The 12,839-nt window shown below is 40.1% G+C and overlaps 1 protein-coding gene and 1 pseudogene across 1 annotated transcript in view; one reads left to right on the top strand and one right to left on the bottom strand.

The window, feature by feature from the left end:
• The window catches only part of KHDRBS3 (KH RNA binding domain containing, signal transduction associated 3), a 199,508-nt gene that overhangs the window by 21,534 nt on the left and 165,135 nt on the right, over window positions 1-12,839 (bottom strand). The window lies entirely within an intron of this gene.
• LOC112629803 lies at window positions 6,263-8,604 on the top strand (annotated as a pseudogene).

Here is a 12,839-nt window from a genome sequence, read left to right as displayed (position 1 = left end):
AGTCCTATTTTAAGAAATGGGTTGATATCAAGTGTATACACATGTAACTGAGTCATCAACTGACAGGGGTTGAGGGGAGGGAGGAATGACTGGGCAGAGCACAGAGGATGTCCAGGGCAGTGAAAGTACTCTGTGTGATACTCTAATGGTGGACACATGACATTATACATTTGTGTTAACCCAGAGAATCTACAACACCAACAGTGAACCCTAATGTCAACTAAGGACTTTGGGTGATGATCATGTGTCAATGTAGGTTCACTGATTGTAACAAACATACCACTTTGGTGGTAGATGCGGATAATAGGGAGGCTGTGCAAGTGTAGAGGCAAGGTGTCTATGGGAAATCTTGCCTTCCTCTCAATTTTGCTGTGAATCTAGGACTGTGGTAAAAATAAAATCTTTAAAAAAATCACAACTGAAAATTTATCCCCCAGGGACAAAACAATTTTAAAATGATAGCTGAGAAAACAGATCCTTTCCTCTTATAAATTAGTAATTTAAAAAACAATGAAACTGGTTTTATTTAAATATTTAATAGTACTTCGTAAAACAGAGACTCTATTTTGTAAAACAGAGACTATTAAAATCTGAACCTTATTGTGGCATTAAAATGAGCTGATATTTCTATACATTCTACAAGGAAAGTGGACTCACCTGACTTATTAAGTCTTGCCATTGCTCTAGAAGAAAGTTATCCATTTTACCCTTGCATTTGTAGGCAAACTGGGGTGCACAGCAGTACAGCCTTGTTGTTAAGTATCTCTGTACCACCCAGTGGGAGGTGAGGGCATGAACACCTCACTGTGCAGGAGAGACAGCAACTGCTCCAGTGAGACCAGGCCGAGTCCTGGTTCTGCCACTTACCAACTTCGGCAGTAGCCATGCATGAAATCAAACAATACGAGACAATCATACCATGCATGCATTGATTCATTCATGCATGGATTCAAGTTATTTAAAACATTTAAGAAACAACACAAATGCATTACTTTCATGGAGCTGTCTTTGGTGGGAAAGACAGACAACAAACCATTTATATATATGTATAAATAATATGTCGCATGATCATATGTGCTACTTAGAGTAAGAAGAGCAGCTAAAAGATTGGAAGAACTGAACTAAGATTGTTATTTTATGGTGTAGTCAGAGAACTCTCTCTAATAAGGTATCCTCTGAGCTGAGATTTGAAGGAATTGGAGGAGATATGCAGATATTATCTGGGGGCACAGTACTGTGGGCAGAGGGACTATTAAATGTCAAAGTCCTTCAGGGGATATATTCTTGGTACAGCTGAGGGCTAGAAAGGAAGGCAGTGCACATGGAGCAGAGAGGACAAGGGAGAGACAGGGCCACAGAATCAGTAAGAAGGCAGGTGGACCATGTAGGGTCATGCAGGTCACTGAGAGGCTTTCATTTCTTATGTGTGTGTGTTTAAAATCCTGGTTGAGTGAAATGGGAAATTTTTCTTGGTTCCAAGAAAAAACCAGAATTGTTATTTACAGAGAAAGGGAAGAGGATAGCAGCAACAGCTTTCAGGGCATGGAGAGATCAGGAGTTTGATTTGGGACACGTTAGGTTTGAGAGACCCCCCTCTGGAGAGGAGGCTGCTGGAAAGAGAATCCAGGGATCAGAAGACAGGTCTGACTTGCAGACATAAATCTGGGAGTCATCATCATTGCTCTTGGTGGTTAAAACCATGAGACAGTGAGACCACTGAGAAGAGAGCGAATGGAGAAGAGGTCAAAGGAGTGAGTCCCCTTGACTCCAGAATGCAGACGGCAAGAAGAGGAGGGTCTAGCAAGAGATGGAGAACACCCAGCCAGAGAGAGAGGAGCCCAGAGGCTCCGAGATGGTGAGGGCCTAAGACTCTTTAGAAGGAAGGACGGATCCCTCATCAAGTGTGGCAAAGGTGCTCAGAGGAGGTCACTGAGGATCTGAACAGAGTTGTTTCAGTAGCAGGGTGGGGACCAAAAGATTAAGTTCAAGAGAAAGTGAAAGAAGATCAAGCGAAGACAGCGAGTTGAGACAACTCTTTCACACTTTGGCATTGGGTTTTGTAGAGAAGTGTGTGCGCATGTGTATACATAAACAATCAAGCACTGCATAATGATGTTTCAGTCAATGCCAGACCATATATACCAGGGCAGTCCCTTCAGATTATAATGGAGCTGAAATATTTCTATCGCTGTAGCGTGGTAGCATCATAATGCAATGCATTACTTGTGTTGGTGACAGTGGTGTAAACAAATCTATTGTGCTGCCAGTCATATAAAAGTCTAGCACATACAATTATGTACAGTGCATCATACTTGAAAATAAAATTAAAGGACTATGCCAGTGGTTTTCTATTTACCATATTACACTTTTTATCATTACTTTAGAGTATATTCCTTCTACTTATTAAAAAGAAAAAAATGTAACTTCTGGTTACCTCCTGAAGGACCTGCCTGAGGCTGTTTTAGTTATCTCTACTTGATCTGTAAAACAGCCTCGGGCAGGTCCTTCAGGAGGTAACCAGCAGAAGGTACTCTTATCCCAGGAGATGACAGCTTCATGCATGTTACTGTTCCTAAAGATCTTCCAGAGGCACAAGATGTGGCGGTGGAAGATAAGGATGTAGATGATCCTGACACTGTGTAGTGTGTGTCTGTCTTAGTTTTTAACAAAAACGTTTAAAAAGTTAAAAAAAATTAGTTTAAAAACAGAAAAAGCTTATGAAATAAGGATACATTTTTGCACAGTTGTACAATATGTTTGTGTTTTAAGCTAAGTGTTATGAAAGAGTTAAAAAGTTAAAAAATTAAAGTTTATAAAGTAAAAAAGTTATAGTAAGCTGTTAATTTATTATTGAAGAAAAATACTTTTTTTTTTGAGATGGAGTCTCGCTCTGTTGCCCAGGCTGGAGTGCAGTGTCGTGATCTTGGCTCACCGCAACCTCCACCTCCCCAGTTCAAGCAATTTCCCTACCTCAGCCTCCTGAATAGCTGAGATTACAGGTACATGCCACCACACTCGGCTAATTTTTTTGTATTTTTAGTAGAGATGGGGTTTCACCATGTTGGCCAGACTGGTCTTGAACTACTGACCTCAGGCAATCCGCCCGCCTTGGCCTCCCAAAGTGCTGGGATTACAGGCGTGAGCCACTGCACCCGGCCGAAAAACACTTTTTAATACATGCAGTGTAGCCTATGCATACAATGTCTATGAAGTCTACAATAGCGCACAGCAATGTCCCAGGCCTTCACAGTCACTCACCACCCACTCACTGACTCACCTACGGCAACTTCCAGTCCTTCAAGCTCCATTCATGGTAAGTGCCTTACACAGGTGTACCATCTTTTTTTATACTGTATTTTTACTGTATCTTTTCTGTGTTTAGATAGGTTTAGATACACAAATACTGACCACCGTTGCCACTGTCCACAGTATTCCGTGCAATGACATGCTGTCCAGGTCTGTAGCCTAGAAGCAAGAGGCTGCATCATTCAGCCTAGGTGTGCATTAGGCTATCCCATCTGGGTAGTAAGTCACTCTTCGATGTTCCCCCAATGATGAAATTACCCAAGGATGCATTTATCAGAATGTATCCCTATTGTTAAGCAACACATCTGTATACATACATACATATATTAAACTTTATAACACATTGCAGATACATATTACCCCATTTCACAAAACAGAAAAAAAAAGCAGGTTTGGTAAATTAAGAAACTTACTTAAAATCACACAGCTGGTAAGTGGTGAAGCCAGGATTAGAACAAAGGTCTGTGTAAATACAACAATGCTCTTCTTAATTTCTCTGACACCAAGGTTTTATGTTATCAAAATCAGCAATATTATACTACCCAGATACTCCCCAGGGAGCCAGTCTGCTGAAACCCAGACCACAGGAATTCCAGACCCAAGGGCTCCTTCCTCAGGAAAGCACAGGCATTGATGCTCCATAAAGCTCAGGTGGGACTCCATAGGCAATTACTTGTTCCAGGTTCTCTTCCAGGAGGTTTTCTAGCCTTCCTACCAGACATTCCTTACTCCCTCCCTGCCCCCAGGCATGTCGCTGTAAACGCTGGTGGCTTGTCTCTCATCTCTTCGCTCCCATCATAAACCATCTCCTAACAGGGTCCAGCAGCAGAATGTTTCCCCTCCGGAGGTGTTTCTGCCCATTGTCTTGGCCTTTTCTGTAATCTTCCAGAAGTTACTATCTGGGTGGAGTCTGCTGCCATGAAACAGTCAGAAGCCTGACAGGAGTTACTGAGTATACTGGGGTTAGAGCATTTGCTTTCCTATCAGGTGAAGTATTCAAGCTCAGACATAGAACGTGGGTTCTAACAGTCCTACAGTATTCTAGATGTCCCAATCGATAACTTCAGTATTTCTTCATACCTCAATCCAATGCCTCTCCATCTCACATTCTAGCTATTTCACTGGCTGCTATAGGATCAACTACGATTGTATGTAAAGCATTTTATGGACAAAGTCCATTATTATTATGGAGACCTAGCATGCAGCAATGATTAAGAGCCCAGAGAATGGATTAAAGGCTCTCTGAGTTTTGAATCCTCTTCTTCCACTTAGAAGCAGGGTAAGCTTGGGCAGGCAGCTAAATTTTTTGAGTTCCAGCTTCTAAAGTGTTTCAGACATAAAAGGTGCTTAAAGACACTGATAGAAGGAATGAATGAATGAAGGAATCTGGCTTATACTTTCTGCTCACCAAGTGTCTGCTGCAGCTGTCTTACAGCCAGGCTGATAATGAACGAGTAATAATTAAATGAGTTCACCTACACAAAACACTAGTCACTGGCCTGCCATTTAGTCAGTACAAAATAAATGGTGACTATTATCCTTAACCCTATTGTAATTAAGTTTGCAAAAACTCAGATATAACAATGACTTTGTCAAATAAAAGGATTTCAAATGCTAATACAGCTTTGCCGAGAATTGGAGACAGGAACTTTGTCTTTTACAGCTGGTCCTTTCCCTTTTCTACTGTGAAATACTTCTAAACTTTATCTCCACTACAAAGTGCAGGAACTTACTGGTACTTGGCTGAATCAAAGGGAAGAAATCGACCTTCAGAGGTCATGTGGCCCATCTACTGGCCTTCAGGCTAAACTGTCTTAATCATCTGAGAGAAATGATTATCTCTCCACTTTCAAAGACTTCTAGGGATGAAACCTGAAAAACCTGTCACAGTAATACCCTCGAACAGATCTGCCAGAAAGTTCTTGCTTTGTGTTTAACCTTAATCTCTCATGAGACACTCAGAATCCTTTTTCTCTTATTTTATTCTCCGCAAAGCTTGAGTACCACCTTCTGTGTAAGAAGACTCAGGAAGATAGATTACTCAGAGCAAGCAATAAGGAAGCGTGTGCCCTGGAAGTTTCTGGCAAGACTGATTTAGAGATGGACCTATTGCAACTACTACTATCTGACGCTAGGTGATGGGCATGTGGAGACAATGAGTTCACAGTCACACGAGACACAAAGGCATGCACATAAAATTTAATATCACACTAACAATAGATATCACTTATGAAATACCTATTAATAAATGCCATGTATTTTACAAAATTTATCTTTCATCTTTAAAATAAAGTTGCAATAAAGCTGTTACGTCTATTTCATAAATTTAGGTTTAAAAACTTTTCTGCCATTTAAGGAAACAAGCTCTCACCATGTCTACTGTGTTTTGTGAAATAGTCTTAGTATGAATTTAGGAGGTTCAGGGACCATCTTTTTCATTCAACATCTGTTCGGCAGATATTTACAGAGCACTCAGTATGTGCTGGGCCTTGGAATGCAGCAGCAAACAAGATTCGGTCTTTGTGATAAACCATGTTGAGTCTAGTGCACAAGTGAGACAAGTGTCAACAGGGAAATGGAACACGATGATACCGAGAAACCCAGAGTTCTGCAGGAACATGGAGGTGGGATACCTGAACCAGTTTTGGGGGACATGGGAAGATTCCTGAAAGAAGAAATGCCTCAACTGACAACTAAGAGAAAAGCCAGACAAAGATGAAGAAAAAAATCATTCTAAGCAGAACAGCAGCATTCATTCTGGGTTAGTAATAAGAAAGCAGCTAATCAGAGCCATAAAGTTTAGACACTGTCTAAGTCACATGGCTAGAAATGCATGGAATCAGGATAGAAGTCTAGTTACTCTAAAAGCCAAGTGTAGATTTTTTTCAACACCACCTGCTTTTCACTACCATCTAATTTAACTGGCAATCAGTACATTCTCAGAATAATATGAGATATGTTTGGGTACTTTAAAAAAAAAAAGCCATGTAATTCAGAATCAAAAGGAGATGACGAGAGGTAAGATAACTGATAACCAACATCTAAGAGAAAAACCCAGAGACACTTCTGGGGTGCCGGAAAAGTTCTCCTCATGGTTACGTGGGTGTATACATATGTTAACGTGCACTGAACTATTTTTTTTCAGATAAATAAAAATTTATGCTCTTTGCAGTATGTACATTATATCTCAGTAAAAGGAAAAAATCTAAAAGAAAAATCCCTAATTTATATGTTAGAAGAACCAAGAGGCATTTATTGTTGCCTGTTTAACATGCATCTTCACCTTCTTTCTTACCAACAGATCCCTTACAATGCTAGGGATTGGGCACTAGTGATAACATATCAATCCTTTTGCAGATGAAGCAGTCAGAGAGATAGAAGCAAAATTTACGGAGTGAAGCTTCTAGGAAATTTCCTAACAGAAGACCAACTCACCTAGGAGGCATGGCTTTCCACTCTTTCCCCTGCTTCCTGACTGAACCTCAACTTGGCAGCTGGAAGTATAATAGCCACTGTGAATGAGAAGAGCCTTGGGATAGAAGCCAGGGTGAAGGAGTGTGGAAGAGAAGGGCAGAAGCAGCCTGGACTCTTAGTAACTACAGAAAGCTGTCACATGAGCTTGGAGCCGATTACATCCTTGCATGAGAGAAAAATAAAACATCTAATTTGGTTGAATTTATGATTAATTCATAGTTTAACCCAGCCCTAAAAAATAGAGCAATGCATTTGGAAATAAGGTGTGTGAGTATCCCTGTATTTTTCCGATATAGATATAGCTAACCTTATTTTCTTATTTTAACAGGAACAGCAATGTCCTGCTACTCTTCCTACGACAAAGTTGCTTAAAAGGTTGCAGATGGTTCTACAGAATTGAAAAAAAATTATGAATTTTTATTAGATTCCAAGAAAAAGGAGACAAGGAGAATAATGTTTGCCTTATGAGAACTGCCTCAGTTTCCACTGTGCCTCTTTCCTCCTCCAACACACCCAAGTCCACCATTCCGGGAAGCCTCAGCAATGCCCGGGCGTGCAGCTCACAGAGCATGTGCTGCCGTCCATGTGCGAGGTCTGTGTAATGCCATATTTACTTTTATAGACTCGAGTTTTCATGTTTAAGCAGGTTTCTCCATCTTACTGTAATCATTTTAGAAGATGGCATAGAATAGTTAACCAGGCTTTGAAGCCAAACGAACATATATCAGAAATTAGGCTTCAGCATTTACTCTCTGTCAGCTTAAAATTCATTCAATTTCTCATCTGTAAAAGTTAAAAAAAATCTTTCATAAGACTGTTGTAAAGTTTAAATGAAATCATGTGTTATATACCTATATGAAGGACAGTTGTTGTTAATGATATTAAAGCAGAAGTCCTTTTTAAATGAGTAATTTTCCTCAGAGTCCTTACTTTTGTGGTCATACAATCTACTCAGCAAACATTCATTGTTGCCTAAAAAGTAAGGACCTGGAACCGGACCTGGGTGCAGGCAGTGGACAGGGTTCTGTCGAGAGTCAAAGATAGCAGTGAACGTGTACTCAACGTCAGTGACCAGTGATAACCTAAGTGGACATGACATGCTGGTCTGGATCAATTAGCCTCTGCAGTTGAAGAGTTGTGCTCAGGGGCTGTCTAATGTTAGTTTATGGACATGCTGTTCCCTGGCTCCATTGCCTTGAAGAAAGTGAAATTCTAAGCTAAGCTAGAACATGGGTGCATCCAGAACTTCAAAATACTACAAGTAGGTCTTAAGAGGATGGGTGTTGACAAAATAATTCCTGTGGACAAATTAGTAAAAGGAAAGTTTCACGAAAACTTTGAATTTGTTCAGCGGTTCAAGAAGTTTTTTGATGCAAACTATGGTGGAAAAAGACTATGACCCTGTGGCTGCCAGACAAGGTCAAGAATTTGCAGCGGCTTCCTCTCTCATTGCTCCAGCTCTGAATAAACCCAAGAAACCTCTCAGTCCTAGCAGTGCAGCTCCCCAGAGGCCCATCTCAACACAGTGAACTGCTGCGGCTCCTAAGGCTGGCCCTGGCGTGGTGTGAAAGAACCCCGGTGCGCGCAACGGGGACGACAGGCAGCTGAGTTGGTGCAGCAGTCAACGTACTGAAAATTACTGTTGAAGACTTGGAGAAAGGGAGGGATTTCTATTTTGGAAAGCTATGGAACATTGAATTGATTTGCCAGGAGAACGAGGGGGAAAATGACCCTGTATTGCAGAGGACTGCAGACATTCCGTATGTCACAGATGAAGGGACATCTGATGAAGGAGGCCCACGGGAGGAGCAAGAAGAGTATTAACAGCCTGGACCAGCAGAGCAACATCTGAATTCTTCACTTCATGTGCTTAACTATAAAATACTCCCTTTTATTATCCTTAGAGGACTCACTGGTTTCTTTTCACAAGCAGAAAGTGCCTCTTCTTAGGGTTCACCTGGTTCACCTCGGACACAAAGAGGCTGACTGTGGGGCTCACCGTGCAGATGCGGGTCACACTGAGAACTGGAGAAGGTGTTATGTAATATGCTGAGGCGGCGACCTCAGTGGAGAAATGGAAAGGCTCAATTGAATTTTTAAGCTAATGTGAAATCAGAGAACGCTGTAATAAATAAATGCCTTAAGAGTATTTAAAATATGCTTCCATATTTCAAAATATAAAATGTAACATTACAGGAGATACTGTGTTTGACACTGTGTTTGGGAAGGAAGGGCCAGACCTTGGAACCTTTGGAACCTGCTGTCACAGGTCTTATAGGGCTGCTTGAAGCCTCATAGGCCTAGGCTTTGGTCTAAAATGAATATTTAAAAAGTTGTCCTGTAAAGCCACTTGGTGTCATTGGTCAATTGCATCCTTGCTAAAAAGCAAGAGGCATTGTTTCCTGGATAACAGAGGATGTGTTTCAGCCCACAACATAGAGATGTTTGAGTTGAAGAGCTTGGTTTTCATTAAGTATTTCTCTGTTTTTCCAGTTATCCCCAAAATTTCTATGTATTACATTTTTGGGGAAGTGAAGTGTGCCCAGATTTTTAATCTAACAACTACTTTTGGGGACTTCCCCACATCTCTGGGATTTGAATGGGGATTGTATCCCATTTTACTGTCTTTTAGGTTTACATTGACCACGTTTCTCTTCTCTGCTCCCCTTGCTCACTGGGGACTCCTCTTTGGCTCCCTGAAGTTTGCTGCTTAGAGCTGGAAGTGAAGCAGGCAGGTGACCATGCTGCAATTCTTTCTGGACGTCTGGCAAAGGGAGTGGTCAGTGAAAGCCATCGTTACCTTGGGATCTGCAAGGCTGGGGTATTTTTGGTATCTGCTGTCCACAGCTCTCCACTGTAATCTGAATACTTTGCCAGTGCACTAGTTTCTTTGGAGATAAAATGCATTGGTGTGTGGCTAAATGTTAATTTTCTTTTGCAGAAAATATAATATCATGTCTAAATTATTAATATTTAAAATATTTCATTCCTTAATGCTCCCTCATTTGCAGGATTCTGGAAAATGTGTCTCACTCACTACTGAGATTGTTTAGCCCCTGATGTATCTATATTGATTAGTTTCTGGTGGTAGCTTGTCCTAAAATGTGTGTAGAAGGCAAGTGTTCTATGATAAAATTGTTGTGTAGTGCGTGCTGTGTGGAGTTCAGAGGAAACCCAGATTCAGTGATTAACAATGCCAAAAAATGTGTGTAGAAAGCAAGTGTTATATGATAAAACTGTTGTGTAGTGCATGCTGTGTGGAGTTCAGAGGAAAACCAGACTCAGTGATTAACAATGCCAAAAAATGCGAGTAACTAGCCATGGTTCAAACGGCAGGGGTGCTGTTTCTCTTTTGCGGCCTTTTAGACTTTAATTGCCCTAAAATTCCATTTTATTGGGAACCCATTTTCCACTTGGTCTTTCTTGACAAGGTTTTTTTTCACTTTAAACAGTTTCTAAATAAAATTCTATACTTCAAGAGTAAAAAAATAAAAATAAAAAAAAGTAAGGAACTTAGGTGACATAACCCTAAAGAAATACCAACAACTAACAGTTTCCTTTTGTTTGCTCAGTACTCTGCACTTCATAATTTTATTTGACTTTCAGGAAGGTGAATATTAATTTGCCTACTCACTTTATTAGTTAAGCATAAAGTTTACTGTGCGGCTCACTCAAGGTCACACAATAAATGACAGTCAGGATTCAAATTCGGACATGTCTTTTGACTCAAGCTTCAGTATTTTTACTGTAGCTTGTTAGTTAATTTCAAACTTCAATTAATTTCTCAGAAACGCTAACAAGAAAACTAGGATTTCTTATGAAGAGACACAAGGGAACAGATCCTTATCACTTATTTTTTTCTGGCAAAGAATGACTTACAAAATACTATCAATTATAGATACTGTCACTAGATATCACGAGTAATTTTAATGACAATTCTTTGCACGAAGTATTGAAACTACTTATTAGAATTTCATGGAACCTAACATTGAGAAACCAGGTTGAAATACTGGGGACGTGTAAGAAGAAGAACTGTTACCACAGACTGAGGTTCCAGGGAACGTCTGGAGAGTAGAAAAGGGGTCAGAGATTGGCTACCAAGTGACAGGGAGGCTGGGAAGGCTGCCGCAAATGAAATATGTGCTTAGAAGTTCAAAAACTATACAACAACTTTGGGGAAAGACCAAGATCAAGGTTGGGTTCCTTAAGCCTATTTTTTTTGTACTTCTGTTTTTGATTCCCCAAGTCCAACTACATTGGGAGTCAAGGCATGGAATCTTTTGGTATTGGATTCCTTGGCTCTTCCCATACCATTAGAAATGGTCCATCAACATGTTATGAGCCAGGTTACAGTATTTCTCTGGATCATTTGTTAATCTTGCATTTGTTTTTGCAGCCAATCCTTCCGTCTGGTATACTAAGGTATCTTTTTGAGGAGATTTCTGATGAACACATTTGATATTCAGATTTCAAAGCCATATCCATTACTCTTTAGGAAAATACTGATTGTGATCTGCAATATTTACACATGTGAAATAATTATTCCTTTTGATTTTTTATGGGATTGTCGGCATCTTCCTTTGACACAATGTTAGGGCAGCAAATGGTTTTTAGTGGTCCTGGGGAATCTGGTGGCACACTAACTTACATCAATCTGCATATCAAATTATACAGGCTCACTCTTCAAATATGCGGCATTAACAGCATTTAAACTATGATACTTACAGTACTTTAATCAGATAAGAAATGTGATAAGAATACCTACTTTGTTTTAAAATTACTGATGTAAAGTAAAATTCTACCTCTCCACATTTTATTCAATAAATATTTATTGAGCACTACGTATGTTCCAGCACTGTGGCAGGCACTGGGGGAGGTGACAGTGAATAGATTTTAAAAAGAAGACAGACACTGATCAAATAATCACTTCAATATAAAATTGCAGTTATGATGGAAAACTGCTGGGTATTATGAGAGCATGTAATTATACGGAAACAATCACATGGGCTGCAGCAGGGAGACATGATAGCTCAGGACTGGAGTGGAGGTGGGCAAGCAGCAGCCAGGTCCGGGTGCTCCACAAGCATGGTGACCTTCACTTGGACCAGTGTGCAGGTTACGGGCATGGGGAGCACCTTCATTGATAAAAACCAAAACAAACAAACAAAAACCTGTGGAACTCCTGAGCCTGGTATTAAGGTCCATCACAAAATGTTCTCTATGGCTCTTTCTATAGACACTTAGTGCACCTACCTTCCTAGGCACAGCAGGCTGCAGCCTCACTGAAAAACTGGTCACTACCAGCGCACACCAAGTCAACAGGACCACTGAACGTTTTTTTTTTTTGCTCTTCTGCACAAAAACCTCCTTTGGTTTGCCTGGTAGAACGGTCATCTATTACTGACGACAGTTTAGAATATACCCACTAAACAACAACTCACTATCTTAGGTGCTTAAGAAATGCTGATGAACAAAAAAGGATGAAGATTCCTGCCCTTGCAGAGCTTAAATGTGAATAGCAACAGTTTGAAGTATGTTGGGCACATTAGGCTTCATTGAGAAGATGATGTAAGATCTGCAAAAGCCTTCTGTTAGAAGTGTGTCTTATGTATTCTATCATTCTTAAAGTTACAATTTTCTTTCATTTGAATTCATAACTTCAAATTCTGAACAGAAAACTTCAAATTTCCCTTTGGAATAAGGTATTTTTGAATAATTTGGCCCATCGCAGGTCTCAATAGTTGTCTGGGGAATGAATGAATGGAAGACATTATAAAAAGGCCAATAATTTAGTTTTGGAGGAAACAAGTATTTCCTTAGCAACTCTCTGGTAGGCACTGTGCAAAGTGCTTTACACATATTATCTAATTTATATAGTACTTATTACTCAAGAAGAGTAGTTCTCAACCTTTGGCTGCTTATCAGAATTATCTGTAGAGTTTAAAGAATTTATAGATAGCTGTGCTAAACCAAGACTCAGATTAAAAAATAACAGGTGATTTTCTTGGCACCCCTTTTTTTTTTAAGGCTGCATAGGTGACCTTCTATGTAGCCTGAGT

The sequence above is a fragment of the Theropithecus gelada genome, chromosome 8 (genome assembly GCF_003255815.1).
Source record: "Theropithecus gelada isolate Dixy chromosome 8, Tgel_1.0, whole genome shotgun sequence".
NCBI lineage: Eukaryota > Metazoa > Chordata > Mammalia > Primates > Cercopithecidae > Theropithecus > Theropithecus gelada.
This window is presented reverse-complemented; position numbering and strand designations above follow the sequence as displayed.